The sequence below is a fragment of the Poromitra crassiceps genome, assembly GCF_964638095.1.
Source record: "Poromitra crassiceps genome assembly, chromosome: 4".
Classification (NCBI taxonomy): Eukaryota; Metazoa; Chordata; class Actinopteri; order Beryciformes; family Melamphaidae; genus Poromitra; species Poromitra crassiceps.
In genome coordinates, this window is record NC_139626.1 from 60,066,453 (window position 1) to 60,086,583 (window position 20,131).

Below are 20,131 nucleotides of genomic sequence, written 5' to 3' on the forward strand. Positions count from 1 at the left end.
ATAATGTGGGTTTCCAACTTCCATGATTGGAAGTTGGAAACCCTCTTTAATGTTTTGCTTGCACCTGTGTTTCACCATTTTCGACACAAATATGGCCATTCTAATTTTGGGGTGAACTGTTGCCTTTTACAGACTGGACCCCCTTCAGAATACTGGATGATGATTTCCTTCCAATATGGATATGCTTCCAGTAAGTATAACATTTTGGAATAGATCTTAGCTATAGTTTAAATATTGTCACACTGATGATGATGATAATATAAACATATATATTATATAAATATAAAGTACTTAACACAAGGTACAAAGTGCTTTACAGGAATAAATTATGAAAATTGAATGGGAATAAAAAGAAGAGCATTTAAATGAAATGCCCAAAGAAAGTTGACCGAGACACTACTGTATTATAAACTCTTAAGAGTGATCATAAACAAGTGATATCAAGACATTTACAACACAAGATAAGATACGAGACACAATTTCTCTTTGACTTCTATCTCACCTGAAGATTTGAGTTCCTGTCGACTCTTTAAAAAAAAAAAAGTTTGTTCCCTTTTTTTTCCAAATTTTTTATAGAACAATAAACGAACAAGACAAACAGGCTCAGACACAGGAAAAGAACAAAGTACATGCATCATTCATTGATATTTGGCATTGTAAAGTGGTGCTACCAGCCGCAAAAGGTGCTTATGTGCTTGTGAGAGACATTACGCACAGGATCCAACCCACGGGGTCCATGGGAAACCAACCGGGCAAGCTCTCTCTCACGTTACTAACTGCTGTGTTTTTACGGATGTTCTGTATAAACTTTTTTTGTGGGTTTAAACGTCGTTTCATTTTGGCTCCAGACATGAAAGGCGTTTGTTAACTTTTAGGAGGGCCAAAGGAATCAGATGTGATGTCATAAAAGGTTGCCCTTTGTTAACGTCGTCACACTGGGCTGGTGGTCTGATCCAGACCAAAGCAGCAGAGTGACAGCAGGTAGACCTGCGTCAGGTAGCCATCTGGATGTTTTCAGCATGGAGTGGATTTCAGGAGGGGTCAGAGGTCAAATAGCCCACTCTTACATCAGTAATGACATGGCACCGCTACAGCTGCAGAGTTCATTTCAACAAATATTTCTCCATATCTGTTGTGGAAGAAAGGTTAATCTCTTTTATTTAATCAGTTTGAACAATGCTATTAGTTTGTGATTTAATCTATCATCCTTTATAACATTTTGTTTTGAAATGTTCCTATACATTTTCACCCCCCAAATGTTATTTGTCTTTGGACAATAATTTAATGCCAAAATCTGTAGTGTGCAGGACCCATCATAATAGTGTGCAGGACCCATCATAATCTAGTGTGCAGGACCCATCATAATCTATAGTGTGCAGGACCCATCATAATCTAGTGTGCAGGACCCATCATAATCTATAGTGTGCAGGACCCATCATAATAGTGTGCAGGACCCATCATAATCTATAGTGTGCAGGACCCATCATAATAGTGTGCAAGACCCAACATAATCTGTAGTGTGCAGGACCCATCATCATCTAGTGTGCAGGACCCATCATAATAGTGTGCAGGACCCATCATAATCTGTAGTGTGCAGGACACATCATAATCTAGTGTGCAGGACCCATCATAATAGTGTGCAGGACCCATCATAATCTATAGTGTGCAGGACCCATCATAATAGTGTGCAGGACCCATCATAATCTGTAGTGTGCAGGACACATCATAATCTATAGTGTGCAGGATCCATCATAATCTATAGTGTGCAGGACACATCATAATCTATAGTGTGCAGGACACATCATAATAGTGTGCAGGACCCATCATAATCTATAGTGTGCAGGACACATCATAATCTATAGTGTGCAGGACCCATCATAATAGTGTGCAGGACCCATCATAATCTATAGTGTGCAGGACCCATCACAATCTATAGTGTGCAGGACGCATCATAATCTAATGTGCAGGACCCATCACAATCTATAGTGTGCAGGACACATCATAATCTATAGTGTGCAGGACACATCATAATCTATAGTGTGCAGGACCCATCATAATCTATAGTGTGCAGGACCCATCATAATCTATAGTGTGCAGGACACATCATAATCTATAGTGTGCAGGACCCATCACAATCTATAGTGTGCAGGACACATCATAATCTATAGTGTGCAGGACCCATCACAATCTATAGTGTGCAGGACACATCATAATCTATAGTGTGCAGGACACATCATAATATATAGTGTGCAGGACGCATCATAATCTATAGTGTGCAGGACCCATCATAATCTATAGTGTGCAGGACGCATCATAATCTATAGTGTGCAGGACCCATCATAATCTATAGTGTGCAGGACACATCATAATCTATAGTGTGCAGGACACATCATAATCTATAGTGTGCAGGACACATCATAATCTATAGTGTGCAGGACACATCATAATCTATAGTGTGCAGGACACATCATAATCTATAGTGTGCAGTAGTATAGCCTACCATATAGCCTACCATGTGACCCAGATCAGAAGTGAAGAAATGTGACTTCAGCCTGATTAAAAACATCAGATGACTCGGGTCATATGTGAAGGGGAATCTGAATTGTGACACTTTCAGCTGCAGTGTGTGTGTGTGTGTGTGTGTGTGTGTGTGTTATAGATTCTCTGCCCGAGCACGGGCCGGGCTCATGGTCAGATATTTATAATATATTATGTTATAATGATTATCACATGAAATATTATCCAATTTTGATCCACTTGAAACTCAGGAAGTGCGCTGATGGCGACCTGACGGAGTGCAGTGCCCTGTTTCCGTGCGATTCGGATGCGAAACACGTTCGTTATTAGTAAACGTGGCATCGTTGAAAGTGAATGGCCCCCATTCACTTTCAAGACCCTCTGTTTACTTTGATGTGAGTAAATGAGGGGGGCCGGCAAGTATCCCTCCTCATGTTCCAATTAAAAAATGTCTTGCAAAGAGGGCAGCATGAAATGAGCAGAGAATGGTGTATTTGTAAGCTGAATAAGCAGCATTACTATTCATGTGAAGGGGAAATAAGCAGTAGTGCTCAGTGATCTTAGTTAAGTGAGATTTCTAAGAGATTTTTATGTGGGTATAATGGTAGGCTATAATGAGTCACGCATTCAGAAATAATATCCTCTAGTCTAGTGGCAACACCACTTCCGGGAACCCTCATCCTGTGTAAGTAGGTTTCCCAGAGTAAAACTTGGTCATTTCCACCACTGCTTATGGATGAGCATCATCTGCTGCATGCCATTGAGAACCGTTGGTCGGATTGACTTCAAACTTTGGGAGTGTGCCCTATCGTGCAGTGCAGTGCCCTATTTGTGTGCAATTGGGAATAGTGCCACCTACTGGCAACACAAATAGCGCTTTATCTCGATCGCCATTCATCTGATTGACTTCAAACTTCAAACTCAGGGAGCTGAATTCCGTGCAATCTGGCATAGCGCCACCTACTGGCAACACAAAAAGCGGTTTATCTCGATAGCCATTCATTTGATCGACTTCAAACTTCGGGAGTGCGCTGCTGGGAACCTGACATAGAAGAGTGCCACATTTTGTGCAATTCAGCACAGCCACAGCGCCACCTACTGGCAACACAAAAAGTGGTTTATCTTGAGAACCGTTCATCCGATTGACTTGACAAACTTGGGGAGTGTGCTCCTGGGAACTCAAAGTAGTGCAGCGCTGAATTTCTTGCAATTTGACATAGCGCCACCTACTGGCAACACAAAAAGCAGTTTATCTCGAGAAACATTTGTCCGATTGACTTCAACCTTGGGGAGTGCGCTGCTTGGACCCCGATGGAGTACGGTGCCGCATTTCATGTAATTTGGACTTATTCCAGGACTGCCTGTATGTCTGTCCTTCGTGTATCTCCAGAACCGTTTGTCGGATCGACTTCAAACTTGCGCTTAGGGGGACCTGACAGAGTGCAGTGTGTGTGCGGGGGGAAAGCGCCCATGGGGTGGTGCATGGGGGAACGGGCACTGCACTAGTAATATATTATATAATTGGGTAATATTTGGTGTGATAATCAGAATGTTATAACATTGTAACCATAAAACCATGTATTCATAAGACTGAACAGACAACAGGGTCAAGGCTTTTGCACACCAAGTCCGTATTTTCGTCCGAAATTGACGCACGAAAAAAAGAAAGAATACGACCTCATTTGTGTCAATCATCATTGACACACCGAGTCCGGCAATTACGTCCGTCATTTAAGTTTTCGGACGAGGTTCGATTTTCTGCGTTTTTCGCATCAGTCAATAGATTTTTGCGAGCTGACACCGTCTGTGTTTTCAGATGACGGATTAAAAACACGCATACGAAAACAATCGGACTGTGTGTGCAAAGACCTTTATGGTTTAGATAAACAGACAAATTATAGGACGAATCAGTGTGACGTCACAACCACCCAGAAATGCGAAACCCTGCTAGCCTGGTAAACTAGCCGGTCACGTGAACTCACATTTCTGGTTTACCAGGCTAGAACCCTGCGGCAGTTAAAGGAACACTCCGCCCATTTTCAGCCAGCTTTGTATCATTAGAACATCAGTAGTATATCAGAAAACTGTAAACGGTTTTGAAGTCTGTCATTTAATTTGACAGTTATTGAGTGTTAAAGTGTGGACCAGTGACATCACTGGTCCACACTAACTCAAATTAATAACTCATTAACTCAAATCAACTCTCAATAACTGTCAAACTAGATGAATGATGAATAGTTTGACAGTTATTGAGAGTTGATTTGAGTTAATGAGTTATTAATTTGAGTTAGTGTGGACCAGTGATGTCACTGGTCCACACTTTAACACTCAATAACTGTCAAATTAAATGACAGACTTCAAAACCGTTTACAGTTTTCTGATATACTACTGATGTTCTAATGATACAAAGCTGGTTGAAAATGGGCGGAGTGTTCCTTTAACTATGAGTTGTGCCAAACAAACGTTAATATCTCAAAAACACAAAAAAATCACATCGCCATGCCCGTAACTACTGTTTAGGACACCGAGGTCATGACCTCGGTATTTTCTTTTTCTTTAAAAAAATAGCCCGGCCGGCCCCCTGATCTATTCATCTGTCATTGATGTTTTAAAGCCCTCATGAATAACATAATATATAACATAGTTGATCAGAAATGCAACAATTTGCTTCCTCTCTGTGTGCTATATAGGAGGAAGAGACATAACTTACCACAGCGTTCAGACACAAGCTCATGCATAGGGTCCCCATTGTGTGTGTGTGTGTGTGTGTGTGTGTGTGTGTGTGTGTGTGTGTGTGTGTGTGTGTGTGTGTGTGTGTGTGTGTGTGTGTGTGTGTGTGTGTGTGTGTGTGTGTGTGTGTGTGTCTGTCTGTCTCTGTGTAAAAAAAAAAATCTGTGATGACATTGTTGGAATTCGGTCTGCAAAGCTAAACACATGAGTTGGCATGAGTTGCGTCTCCACCCTAGAAATTCGCTGGATTTCTAGTAATAATAAAAGATACGGTAGGCTATTTTGGAGCATTTCTTGTTAAATACGTTTATAACAGATTATTAAATGTAGAATTAGCCAACAAGATGACATGTCATTTTTCATGTCATTGTGACTTTTAATCGCCAGTCTCAACAGACCGACAGGCAGCTCTGTCTGTCACACAGGAGGAGGAGTCAGCAGCACAGCAGCGCGCTGGGCACACAGAGGGGGAGCGCAGACGCCTCCTGTCTTTCTCCTTTCTGAGTAGAGGATGTGACTGACGTGTGTGCCTGCTCCGAAGTGCTGCAGTGAACCGGCCTGCAGGCGGACAGCAGACCGAGCACACGTCGGTGTTTAGTTTAGTTTACCTGCTAGATCTCACGGAGGGGGATTTTACTGCGCGCACGTCTCCACGTCTCCAAACAGCGCCGCCTGCCTGCCTGGATCTTCTGTCCAGGTAAAGAGCTGTCTGTCTGCAGCCTGTTGCTCTGCTCTGCTCAGCGCAGGACAATGTGTCATGTCGAGGAGCCCGCACACGCAGACACACCAACAGCCCCATGTGAGGAGAAGAGAGATAAAACTGTGTGTGGAGATAACAGCGGTGCAGAAAGGGAAACACGTGGTGAAAGAGTCAGCTTGTGTCCAGTGAGGAAATTACATTGTAATTCAATTAGCCCTCTGCTGAATTTAACGAAATGAACGACAATTGTTTTTCATTTTGTTGACTGCAGCTGAGGTTTGGTTTTAGTTGTTGACAGAAACCCATAACCAAAAAGGCGATAGGCAATTTATTCAAATGTGTTGTTGCATCTGATCACTCTATAGCTCAGGAGCTATTTACAGCACTAACAACAACAATTAATAATAATCATAGACTTATTTGTTTTGTTTTGTTTTGTTTTTATCATGGGGAAAGTAAAGTTGCCATTGGAATAGGCTACTAAATGGTGCTAACAGCACGAAAAGTAGCTGTTTGGCTGGTAATCACAAGGGGATCTGTTTTTGGTGTTCTAAATAACCGCTGAAGAATGACCATTTTTGTGTGTAGGAAATATTAGGCTACTGTACCACAGGAGAAAAACTACCAAGAAGGTTATCTCACTGTAAGCTCACTGTCTGTTAGAGTATAGCCGTTTCAAAACACGGCTGAGACAATTATGGAACTCTTTTTATTCACATATTGTTATTTATGAACACCAAACCCTTTTAGATACTGTATAGGCCTATTTGAGTCGTTTCACTGACTACCAGACATCCACTGTAAGTCACTGTAGGAATATTGTTGGAGATATTCTGCTGATTTTTCATTAGTGAGTCCTAACTCTGACCTGGTGTTTGTTAAACCTGTTGCTATGGCAGCACACTGTTTGTAATGTGTAGCAGAAACAGTGAATGAACGATCTGAGCTCGGTTGCTCATTATGGTGTACTTGAACGTGCCAAGCCCTAATCAGCAGTCATGCAGTCAATTCATTTTGACCTCAAATGGACTTTTATCTCCTCGGTCATGTGACCCTGTGTGACTGTTCACATCAGCGAGTCCATCCTGCAGCCGGTCATACTGCCCCCTACTGACATGTTTAGGTCATATTTACACCTACTGGCATTAGGTCATACTTAAACCTACTGACATGTTTAGGTCATACCATCGACAGTGAGGCCAAAGCATCTGAGATCGCCGCCCTGGAGGCAGGTACCAGTATGTCACAACAAGGCCCGCCTCCGCCATGTTAGTGGATGGGGAAATGAGCCAAACGACACAATGAAAGCACACGTCAGATCCCCCCCCCCCCCCCCCCCAAACGTGGTTTCTATCATTTTAGATAGTTCTTATGCCTGTCCAAGTGCTCATTTTTCTCATCAGTTTGTTTTTAAGTAGTTATTTGACGATATAATAATGTAATGAGCTGTATACTGCCCACTTGTGGCGGAACTACAGAAAAGGCAGCATGCGGAGACTTACAGTGGCCTATAATGACGGCCTGAGGCTGCTGCTTGAAGCCCCAAGAAGCTGAAGTGCCAGCCAAATGTTTGTAGGTATCAATGTAGCCACCTGTTCAGCTGTAATACGAAACCTCATTTACAGATGTATGTGCAGGTTAACAGACTCTGCAAAACAGTATTATTTCAGTGTTAAGCAACCCTGTTCTGAGCTCCGTCTCTGTCAGGTTCTCATCCAAATTGTGGGACCACTTTAGCCTGTATGTAAAATGACCATGGTGGAACAACTGTAATACCTGTGCTTTTATAATCTGTTTCTCTATATATCTCTGTTTTTTATATATTTCTATTCTGTGTCTGGTGTTTGTTGTTCTATGGACCCCCCTGAGCTGTGTCCTGAATAAAGTTTGAATTGAATTGAATTGAATTGAATTGAATTGAATTGAATTGAATTGAATTGAATTGAATTGAATTGATAAAAAAAAGGGATGATTGACAGCTGTGGCAGCCAGTCTCAAGCAGTCACTGGCTGGTCCCCTGAGGCTGCGTTCAGGTGCTCCTCGGATATATTGTATTTTCCGTGGTAAGATGCAGTGGTTGATATATTGTATTTACCGTGGTAAGATGCAGTGGTTGATATATTGTATTTACAGTGGTAAGATGCAGTGGTTGATATATTGTATTTACCGTGGTAAGATGCAGTGGTTGATATATTGTATTTACCGTGGTAAGATGCAGTGGTTGATATATTGTATTTACCGTGGTAAGATGCAGTGGTTGATATATTGTATTTACAGTGGTAAGATGCAGTGGTTGATATATTGTATTTACCGTGGTAAGATGCAGTGGTTGATATATTGTATTTACAGTGGTAAGATGCAGTGGTTGATATATTGTATTTACCGTGGTAAGATGCTGTGGTTGATATATTGTATTTACCGTGGTAAGATGCAGTGGTTGATATATTGTATTTACCGTGGTAAGATGCTGTGGTTGATATATTGTATTTACAGTGGTAAGATGCTGTGGTTGATATATTGTATTTACAGTGGTAAGATGCAGTGGTTGATATATTGTATTTACCGTGGTAAGATGCAGTGGTTGATATATTGTATTTACCATGGTAAGATGCAGTGGTTGATATATTGTATTTACCGTGGTAAGATGCAGTGGTTGATATATTGTATTTACCGTGGTAAGATGCAGTGGTTGATATATTGTATTTACCGTGGTAAGATACAGTGGTTGATATATTGTATTTACCGTGGTAAGATGCAGTGGTTGATATATTGTATTTACCGTGGTAAGATACAGTGGTTGATATATTGTATTTACCGTGGTAAGATGCAGTGGTTGATATGTATTTACCGTGGTAAGATGCAGTGGTTGATATATTGTATTTACCGTGGTAAGATGCAGTGGTTGAACTTGATATGGGACCAGACACAGACGCTGCTTGACGTGTGATCATGGGACCTCAATAAAGGACATGGTTTCGAGAAAGGTGTGCGAATAAGTAATGTTGGTTGGGGGGTTTTAAAGACTTTAAAACCTGATGAAGGTCTAGTACCGAAACGTTGTTTCCCTATTTATCCTCTAATAAAGAGTTTACCAGTAAGGTCAGTGTCATGCGGGATTTTCTCTACTTTTAGTTCATTTTCCATCCTACGCACCTGATTTAAAGTTTTTTTAGGTGTGCAACAGCTCTTTCACAGACTTTGTAGGTCATACTTACACCTACTGACATGTTTAGGTCATACTTACACCCACTGACATGTTTAGGTCATACTTACACCTACTGATATGTTTAGGTCATACTTACACCCACTGACATGTTTAGGTCATACTTACTGTACACCTACTGGCATGTTTAGGTCATACTTACACCCACTGACATGTTTAGGTCATACTTACACCTACTGGCATGTTTAGGTCATACTTACACCTACTGACATGTTTAGGTCATACTTACACCTACTGACATGTTTAGGTCATACTTACTGTACACCTACTGGCATGTTTAGGTCATACTTACACCCACTGACATGTTTAGGTCATACTTACACCCACTGACATGTTTAGGTCATACTTACACCCACTGACATGTTTAGGTCATACTTACACCCACTGACATGTTTAGGTCATACTTACACCTACTAACATTTTTAGGTCATACTTACACCTACTGGCATGTTTAGGTCATACTTACACCTACTAACATTTTTAGGTCATACTTACACCTACTGGCATGTTTAGGTCATACTTACACCTACTAACATTTTTAGGTCATACTTACACCTACTGACATGTTTAGGTCATACTTACACCCACTGACATGTTTAGGTCATACTTACACCCACTGACATGTTTAGGTCATACTTACACCTACTGATATGTTTAGGTCATACTTACGCACTGACATGTTTAGGTCATACAACATGTCATATTTACACTACTGACATGTTTAGGTCATACTTACACCTACTAACATTTTTAGGTCATACTTACACCTACTGGCATGTTTAGGTCATACTTACACCTACTAACATTTTTAGGTCATACTTACACCCACTAACATGTTTAGGTCATACTTACACCTACTAACATTTTTAGGTCATACTTACACCCACTGACATGTTTAGGTCATACTTACACCTACTGACATGTTTAGGTCATACTTACACCCACTGACATGTTTAGGTCATACTTACACCTACTAACATTTTTAGGTCATACTTACACCTACTGGCATGTTTAGGTCATACTTACACCCACTGACATGTTTAGGTCATACTTACACCTACTGACATGTTTAGGTCATACTTACACCCACTGACATGTTTAGGTCATACTTACACCTACTAACATTTTTAGGTCATACTTACACCTACTGGCATGTTTAGGTCATACTTACACCTACTAACATTTTTAGGTTATACTTACACCTACTGACATGTTTAGGTCATACTTACACCCACTGACATGTTTAGGTCATACTTACACCTACTGATATGTTTAGGTCATACTTACACCCACTGACATGTTTAGGTCATACAACATGTCATATTTACACTACTGACATGTTTAGGTCATACTTACACCTACTAACATTTTTAGGTCATACTTACACCTACTGGCATGTTTAGGTCATACTTACACCTACTGACATGTTTAGGTCATACTTACACCCACTGACATGTTTAGGTCATACTTACACCTCTGACATGTTTAGGTCATACTTACACCTACTGATATGTTTAGGTCATACTTACACCCACTGACATGTTTAGGTCATACTTACTGTACACCTACTGGCATGTTTAGGTCATACTTACACCCACTGACATGTTTAGGTCATACTTACACCTACTGGCATGTTTAGGTCATACTTACACCTACTGACATGTTTAGGTCATACTTACACCTACTGACATGTTTAGGTCATACTTACTGTACACCTACTGGCATGTTTAGGTCATACTTACACCCACTGACATGTTTAGGTCATACTTACACCCACTGACATGTTTAGGTCATACTTACACCCACTGACATGTTTAGGTCATACAACATGTCATATTTACACTACTGACATGTTTAGGTCATACTTACACCTACTAACATTTTTAGGTCATACTTACACCTACTGGCATGTTTAGGTCATACTTACACCTACTAACATTTTTAGGTCATACTTACACCTACTGGCATGTTTAGGTCATACTTACACCTACTGGCATGTTTAGGTCATACTTACACCTACTGACATGTTAAGGTCATACCTACACCCACTGACATGTTTAGGTCATACTTACACCTACTGGCATGTTTAAGTCATTGTTTAGGTCATACTTACACCTACCAACATGTTTAGGTCATACTTACACCTACTGACATGTGTAGGTCATACTTACATCCACTGACATGTTTAGGTCATACTTACACCCACTGACATGTTTAGGTCATACTTACACCTACTGACATGTTTAGGTCATACTTACACCCACTGACATGTTTAGGTCATACTTACACCCACTGACATGTTTAGGTCATACTTACACCCACTGACATGTTTAGGTCATATTTACACTACTGACATGTTTAGGTCATACTTACACCTAGGGATGCACCGATTGCCATTTTCTTGGCCGATTCCGATTTCCGATTTTTGAATAGTCTGACTTGCCGATACCGATTTTTGCCGATTCCGATTTTTTTTTCTAAAAACAACAATTGACAGCTTACACAAACGTTTTTGTAACTTTGTTTGAAAATTAAGATTCATAGAACAATTCTTACATCTAATGGGGATCCAAATAAACAAATAAACAATTCTTATCATTTGCATGAAGTAGGACCATCTCACTCAAACACATCTCAAAATAAAAGTGTTCCAGGTTAGGCTACTGGACAGAGCTTTTTTGTGCAAATACAATGAATACAAAAATTTAATTAAATCCAATAGCCTATATCCCACAGCTATCATGCATTTACTTTTCCAAAAGAAAACAGGTGCAACAGAACATCAAAATGATCCATGGACAAGGAGTTTATAGACTGGCTCCTGACCAGTCCTCTTGAGTAGAGGGGAAATTAGTTTATGAGTTACAGTAACGATCTTCAGTCTGAATATCAGGTGGAGTTTACACACAATCCGAAGTTTGGTATGCGTATTTTTATCTGCCATCCGAAAAAATATCGTCACGCACAGAAATCCTTGCACACTTGTGAGTCCGATGCATTTTTATTATTATGTCCGTCGTTCTCATGTCGTTCTATTTGCAATACGAAACAAATACGAAAGTCTCTCCTGTATCAACGTTACAACATGACTTGACAGGCTGAGGCAGCAGCGCTGATGTGGAATGGAGAAAGCAGGTCGGGGAATGGTTATTATACTGGACACAATGCTCGCGTTCACCTCGCCAAGCCGGCTGTGCGCTGTGCCCGAGTGCAGCAGCACTGCTTCCCGGGGAGAGAGAGCAGAGAGAGGGGGGCCAGTGAGGTGAAGCGAGCCGCTCAGACTGGACTCCAGCCGAGCGGGACTCGGCCGCATATCTGTCTCCACGGCTTATTTTCGACTTGCATGTGTGACAAACTGCGAGATTTGTCTCCTTCACCGACGGTGAAAAAAATCCACAACGAGGAGGTATGCTGGCGTGTGTGGTGTGGTGGCTGGGTGCCTGTCTCGGTGCTTTGGGGTGCGCGCACGTCATGTGAAAATCGGCTCACAGAATCGGCTATTTAGAGTGACCGGCGCAGATCACCGATCGAGGCCGATCACGTGAAAATCGGCCATTTCCGGTCACGTGCCGATCGATCGGTGCATCCCTACTTACACCCACTGACATGTTTAGGTCATACTTACACCTACTGACATGTTTAGGTCATACTTACACCCACTGACATGTTTAGGTCATATTTACACTACTGACATGTTTAGGTCATACTTACACCCACTGACATGTTTAGGTCATACTTACACCTACTGACATGTTTAGGTCATACTTACACCCACTGACATGTTTAGGTCATATTTACACTACTGACATGTTTAGGTCATATTTACACTACTGACATGTTTAGGTCATACTTACACCCACTGACATGTTTAGGTCATACTTACACCCACTGACATGTTTAGGTCATACTTACACCTACTGACATGTTTAGGTCATACTTACACCTACTGACATGTTTAGGTCATACTTACACCCACTGACAGGTTTAGGTCATACTTACACCTACTGATATGTGTAGGTCATACTTACACCTACTGACATGTTTAGGTCATACTTACACCTACTGACATGTTTAGGTCATACTTACACCCACTGGCATGTTTAGGTCATACTTACACCTACTGATATGTGTAGGTCATACTTACACCTACTGACAGGTCATACTTACTGTACTACTGACATGTTTAGGTCATACTTACACCTACTGACATGTTTACTTACACCTACTGACATGTTTAGGTCATACTTACACCTACTGACATGTTTAGGTCATACACCTACTGACATGTTTAGGTCATACTTACACCTACTGGCATGTTTAGGTCATAATTACACTACTGACACGTTTACACCTACTGACATGTTTAGGTCATACAACATGTCATATTTACACTACTGACATGTTTAGGTCATACTTACACCTACTGACATGTTTAGGTCATACAACATGCCATTTTTACACTACTGACATGTTTAGGTCATACTTACACCTACTGACATGTTTAGGTCATAATTACACTACTGACATGTTTATGGCTGCAACTGATTATTGTCATTATCGATTATTGTGTTGATTATTTTCTCGACTAATCAAGTAGACATTTGGTCTATAAAATGTCAGAAAATGTTGAAAAGTTTCAATCACTTTTTCTCCAAAGTTGTGGGAAAAGTGATATCTCACAATTCAAGAGGTTAAGTTTGGGCAGTTATGGCAATAACTTATTTCGAGCCTTGGATTGTGAGATGGAGGGGAACTTCTGAGCAATTCTTAAGTTCCAAATTTGAATTCCTCATCATAAAAAAAATTATGATTTGACACAAAGATCATCTATATCACACTACTTATTAGTCCACACAACTTTATTGCAGTCACACTTTACACAGTCTGTGGCTGCAGAAATGGGATTTTTTCCTTCTAAATTCATCCATATCAAATTGTTTTTGGAATGCTTTTGGCTATAAGTGTATTATATATATAAAACATATTGTATATGCTTATCCCAAAATGCACAATTGTTATTTATTCTCACTATCACCATATTGTCACTATAACCATATTGTTATTTATTCTCACTATCACCATATTGTCACTATCACCATATTGTTATTTATTCTTACTATCACCATATTGTCACTATCACCATATTGTCACTATCACCATATTGTTATTTATTCTTACTATCACCATATTGTCACTATCACCATATTGTCACTATCACCATATTGTTATTTATTCTTACTATCACCATATTGTCACTATCACCATATTGTCACTATCACCATATTGTTATTTATTCTCACTATCACCATATTGTCACTATCACCATATTGTCACTATCACCATATTGTCACTATCACCATATTGTCACTATCACCATATTGTCACTATCACCATATTGTTATTTATTCTTACTATCACCATATTGTCACTATCACCATATTGTCACTATCACCATATTGTCACTATCACCATATTGTTATTTATTCTTACTATCACCATATTGTCACTATCACCATATTGTCACTATCACCATATTGTCACTATCACCATATTGTCACTATCACCATATTGTTATTTATTCTCACTATCACCATATTGTCACTATCACCATATTGTCACTATCACCATATTGTCACTATCACCATATTGTTATTTATTCTCACTATCACCATATTGTCACTATCACCATATTGTTATTTATTCTTACTATCACCATATTGTCACTATCACCATATTGTCACTATCACCATATTGTCACTATCACCATATTGTTATTTATTCTTACTATCACCATATTGTCACTATCACCATATTGTCACTATCACCATATTGTCACTATCACCATATTGTTATTTATTCTCACTATCACCATATTGTCACTATCACCATATTGTCACTATCACCATATTGTCACTATCACTATATTGTTATTTATTCTCACTATCACCATATTGTCACTATCACCATATTGTTATTTATTCTTACTATCACCATATTGTCACTATCACCATATTGTCACTATCACCATATTGTCACTATCACCATATTGTTATTTATTCTTACTATCACCATATTGTCACTATCACCATATTGTCACTATCACCATATTGTCACTATCACCATATTGTTATTTATTCTCACTATCACCATATTGTCACTATCACCATATTGTTATTTATTCTCACTATCACCATATTGTCACTATCACCATATTGTTATTTATTCTTATTATCACCATATTGTCACTATCACCATATTGTTATTTATTCTTATTATCACCATATTGTCACTATCACCATATTGTCAACTGTCAGAAAATGGGAGTAAAGGGAAAGTGTCATGTGCAGGCCAGGGAATGTGCTGACAAACGTGACGAGGAGTGTCAAGTCAACGTGACCAAAGAGCGTACATTGATAAGAAGTGACACTCAATGGATCGCTCCATTGCAACACCAGCATGCAGCAGCAGAGCTACGCCTCCGCCATTTTGGCCTCTAAGGAGACTAGTGAAAGCTATCTGTGGCAAAAAACAGCATCCAGTAAAACATCCCACATACAAAAGTACCTCTGCCATGTCCTCTCTGTCTACACTGTGCTGCTGTTGTTGTTGACGCAAGGGAGGCTGATTTTAGGGGCCAATATGGTGACGGTGCTGCTTTGCACCTGTATGTTAGGGTTAATACCCCTGTCAAAGACATGTATGTTAGGGTTAATACTCCTGTCAAAAACATGTATGTTAGGGTTAATACTCCTGTCAAAGACATGTATGTTAGGGTTAATACTCCTGTCAAAGACATGTATGTTAGGGTTAATACTCCTGTCAAAAACATGTATAAAAACATGTATGTTAGGGTTAATACTCCTGTCAAAAACATATATGTTAGGGTTAATACTCCTGTCAAAAACATGTATGTTAGGGTTAATACCCCTGTCAAAGACATGTATGTTAGGGTTAATACTCATGTCAAAAACATGTATGTTAGGGTTAATACTCCTGTCAAAAACATGTATGTTAGGGTTAATACTCCTGTCAAAGACATGTATGTTAGGGTTAATACTCCTGTCAAAAACATGTATGTTAGGGTTAATACTCCTGTCAAAAACATGTATGTTAGGGTTAATACCCCTGTCAAAGACATGTATGTTAGGGTTAATACTCCTGTCAAAGACATGTATGTTAGGGTTAATACTCCTGTCAAAGACATGTATGTTAGGGTTAATACTCCTGTCAAAGACATGTATGTTAGGGTTAATACTCCTGTCAAAAACATGTATGTTAGGGTTAATACTCCTGTCAAAAACATGTATGTTAGGGTTAATACTCCTGTCAAAAACATGTATGTTAGGGTTAATACTCCTGTCAAACACATGTATGTTAGGGTTAATACTCCTGTCAAAAACATGTATGTTAGGGTTAATACTCCTGTCAAAAACATGTATGTTAGGGTTAATACTCCTGTCAAAGACATGTATGTTAGGGTTAATACTCCTGTCAAACACATGTATGTTAGGGTTAATACTCCTGTCAAAAACATGTATGTTAGGGTTAATACTCCTGTCAAAAACATGTATGTTAGGGTTAATACTCCTGTCAAAAACATGTATGTTAGGGTTAATACTCCTGTCAAAAACATGTATGTTAGGGTTAATACTCCTGTCAAAAACATGTATGTTAGGGTTAATACTCCTGTCAAAAACATGTATGTTAGGGTTAATACTCCTGTCAAAAACATGTATGTTAGGTTAATACTCCTGTCAAAAACATGTATGTTAGGGTTAATACTCCTGTCAAAGACATATATCTTAGGGTTAATACTGCCATTACCTGCCATCGGAAGTGTCAATATAGGCATATATTTTCTAACTTTATATATGTGGTTTTTCATGTGTCTCAGTTGAGACTGAACACACTGCCTGATATTTCTCAGTGTTTGCTCAGAGAGATTGGACTGAAACTGCAGGCTGCACTTTGCTCTGCTGCAGGTAGTCATCATAGGCGGCGGAGTTTGACTTTTACCTCTGGGGGGGGGAGGGGGGGGGCACTTCTGCAGGAGACACACATGCGTGGCGGCAATTTGTTTTCGGACGTTTTTACATTTGAAATTTTGCCCGTTTGAAGCCAGATTTAGAGGAATATCTCATTTTAAGGCTGGCATCATCATGGTCTCTCTCTAATTATTGTTCAATAAGTATAAGAAGGGAATGGAAATATTAGAATATGAGTAGAATTACAGAACATGAATACTCATTATTGTATGTTTAGTAATGTAATGTATATTATATAGTGCTTCACTGTTCACTGTTGCTTTTGACCGTGCTCAAAGACACTTTACAAATACAGGATAAAACAACTTTAATAAAGAGAGAAAATATTAGAATAATTGAGAGAGATAAATATTATAGGTCAAAAGCAACAGTGAAAAGGGCTTTTTTGGAAAGATGACATAATGAGTATGAAAGACAATGAGTTTTGGCCTGTCAGATGTGACTGGGGAGGGCATTCCAGAGGGAGGGGGCGGCTGCAGCAAGGCCCTGTCAGAGGCCCTCCTGTCACAGCTTTAGCAAAGAGATACCTGTGATTCTTGTCAAAGTGGATATAAATTGTATGATCATATTCAGCCAGACAGTGAGATGGAGATTTACAATGCTGAGCATTTTCTTTTTTTTACGACTCGGGGGGCCAGGCCACAGACAGCTACACTGTACTACATGCTGCCTGCAGTGTTCAACTGCTTTATCACAGACAGCTACACTGTACTACATGCTGGCTGCTGTGTTGTTCAGCTGCTTTATCAAAGACAGCTACACTGTACTACATGCTGCCTGCAGTGTTGTTCAGCTGCTTTATCACAGACAGCTACACTGTACTACATGCTGCCTGCAGCGTTCAGCTGCTTTATCACAGACAGCTGCACTGTACTACATGCTGCCTGCAGTGTTCAGCTGCTTTATCACAGACAGCTACACTGTACTACATGCTGCCTGCAGTGTTCAGCTGCTTTATCACAGACAGCTACACTGTACTACATGCTGCCTGCAGTGTTCAGCTGCTTTATCACAGACAGCTGCACTGTACTACATGCTGCCTGCAGTGTTCAGCTGCTTTATCACAGACAGCTGCACTGTACTACATGCTGCCTGCAGTGTTCAGCTGCTTTATCACAGACAGCTGCACTGTACTACATGCTGCCTGCACGCATGCAATCATAACTGGAAATGTATTTGTCTGCAGTAGTAATCTACTGAGTCTGTCTGTTGCATGTATTGCATTATTATGAGGATATTTTGTCCCTGTACCACTATGTCAATATGTAAACTTTACATGCTGACATGCTTTTGTATGCTATGCCTGCATGCTTTTACTAACATGTGCTTAATATTGCTTATGTTTATCCTGTTGTTTGCTTCATGCATTTTATGCTTATTTTGCAACTGCTTGCTTGCTTCAATGTTGTCATGTCATTTGTCCTGTTGCTTGCTTCTTGTATAGTGTATGCTGCTTTTGCTACTGCCTGTTTGCTTCAATTTTGTTGTCATGTCATTTGTAGATGTATTATAATCATCAATATCATCAACATTTTCTGTAACATGTCAATTTTATCAATGTTTTATCATGAGTACCTGTGCTTCTTGTCAAAGTGGATATAAATTGTATGATCATATTCAGCCAGACAGTGAGATGGAGATTTACAATGCTGAGCATTTTCTTTTTTTTACGACTCGGGGGGCCAGGCCACAGACATCTGCACTGTACTACATGCTGCCTGCAGTGTTCAACTGCTTTATCACAGACAGCTGCACTGTACTACATGCTGCCTGCAGTGTTCAACTGCTTTATCACAGACAGCTACACTGTACTACATGCTGCCTGCAGTGTTCAACTGCTTTATCACAGACAGCTACACTGTACTACATGCTGCCTGCAGTGTTCAACTGCTTTATCACAGACAGCTGCACTGTACTACATGCTGCCTGCAGTGTTCAACTGCTTTATCACAGACAGCTACACTGTACTACATGCTGCCTGCAGTGTTCAACTGCTTTATCACAGACAGCTGCACTGTACTACATGCTGCCTGCAGTGTTCAACTGCTTTATCACAGACAGCTACACTGTACTACATGCTGCCTGCAGTGTTCAGCTGCTTTATCACAGACAGCTACACTGTACTACATGCTGCCTGCAGTGTTCAACTGCTTTATCACAGACAGCTACACTGTACTACATGCTGGCTGCTGTGTTGTTCAGCTGCTTTATCACAGACAGCTACACTGTACTACATGCTGCCTGCAGTGTTGTTCAGCTGCTTTATCACAGACAGCTACACTGTACTACATGCTGCCTGCAGTGTTCAGCTGCTTTATCACAGACAGCTGCACTGTACTACATGCTGCCTGCAGTGTTCAGCTGCTTTATCACAGACAGCTACACTGTACTACATGCTGCCTGCAGTGTTCAGCTGCTTTATCACATACAGCTACACTGTACTACATGCTGCCTGCAGTGTTCAGCTGCTTTATCACAGACAGCTGCACTGTACTACATGCTGCCTGCAGTGTTCAGCTGCTTTATCACAGACAGCTACACTGTACTACATGCTGCCTGCAGTGTTCAACTGCTTTATCACAGACAGCTACACTGTACTACATGCTGGCTGCTGTGTTGTTCAGCTGCTTTATCACAGACAGCTACACTGTACTACATGCTGCCTGCAGTGTTCAGCTGCTTTATCACAGACAGCTACACTGTACTACATGCTGCCTGCAGTGTTCAGCTGCTTTATCACAGACAGCTGCACTGTACTACATGCTGCCTGCAGTGTTCAGCTGCTTTATCACATACAGCTACACTGTACTACATGCTGCCTGCAGTGTTCAGCTGCTTTATCACAGACAGCTACACTGTACTACATGCTGGCTGCTGTGTTGTTCAGCTGCTTTATCACAGACAGCTACACTGTAC